Below are 1,040 nucleotides of genomic sequence, written 5' to 3'. Positions count from 1 at the left end.
GATTCTTAATACTTAAGACTGTTTTAAACACAATCTTAAAATGTCGTAAAATAATTATAACAGAGCCGTATTAGTATCTTAAGACATTATTTGTAAATATTAGCCAAAGATTAGGAACAAGTGAATGGAGGAGCGCGCGCCGGCCCTGAGCGCCGCATGGATAAGAGCGATTATTCGTTAACTTTAACCAGCTCTCCTGCCAAAATTATTTGTCAGATCACAATTTGCTAAAGGAAAAAGTTGTTCCTTTTAGCACAAAATATAACGTCCTGTACTCCGAATGCGCCAATTCTGGGACACCCTGTATATATATATATATATATCACGTTTCGCAATATATGACGAGTATAATTACCATGTGGTAGCAGTGGAAGGATAAGGTAAGAAATCTTCCTGCGGTAAGCTTGCAGGGTATTCTTGCGCGTGCTACTATGATAGGCAGATTAGTATCCCGCGGGAAACTTAGCCATTCCAGGTCATGCGCTATCGTTGCAATATTTTCGCTCTTCGTCGCGGCCACCGCGTAAAATCGCGTTTTATTAAGTTTATCATTAAAAATACAGAATTCTTATCTACATATATTTCTTTGTGAATTACCCTCTCGATGATGCACTCGCTAACGTAGCAATATATGAAAATGTAGTACATAATCGTGAGCACGTATAAGATGCACGTAACACTGCCATGGATGTTGCTGTGTCGAACGTACTGGAACAAGAGATTTTCCTATTCAATAACACACGTATATATATATTATTGCATACGCAGTGATATATAAATATTTTTTTGCTGTACACGTTTAATTAGAGAAAAGAGTCGGTAAATGTTCTTTACCAAAATAAGTTCGCGTCCCTGTAAAACTAAGCTGACCCAGTATCCCAATAATTGTAAGAGAAGGAAGTCGCGAAAGGACTTTTCTATAATACTCGCGTACCTGAAATTAATAATTAATATAATGATACTGTCGTTGTCAAATTTAGAGAAGATATAGGGCAAAATATCTTTTTAGTCTCAGAGTTATACAAATGCGCTCGAGCCGT

General features: G+C 37.1%; 1 long non-coding RNA gene across 1 annotated transcript; it reads right to left on the bottom strand.

Annotated features, from left to right (window-relative positions):
- Positions 1-361: 361 nt before the first annotated feature.
- LOC105461660 lies at positions 362-1,017 on the bottom strand. Its single transcript, XR_975956.1, has 3 exons — positions 835-1,017; positions 598-708; positions 362-505 (listed from the first exon to the last, which is right to left on the bottom strand). It is a non-coding gene; the product is annotated as an uncharacterized LOC105461660 (long non-coding RNA).
- Positions 1,018-1,040: the final 23 nt, after the last annotated feature.

Source organism: Wasmannia auropunctata, unplaced genomic scaffold, assembly GCF_000956235.1.
Source record: "Wasmannia auropunctata unplaced genomic scaffold, wasmannia.A_1.0 LD281459.1, whole genome shotgun sequence".
Lineage (NCBI taxonomy): Eukaryota > Metazoa > Arthropoda > Insecta > Hymenoptera > Formicidae > Wasmannia > Wasmannia auropunctata.
The sequence above is the reverse complement of the archived record's forward strand: the minus strand, read 5'-3'. Positions and strand labels throughout refer to the sequence as shown.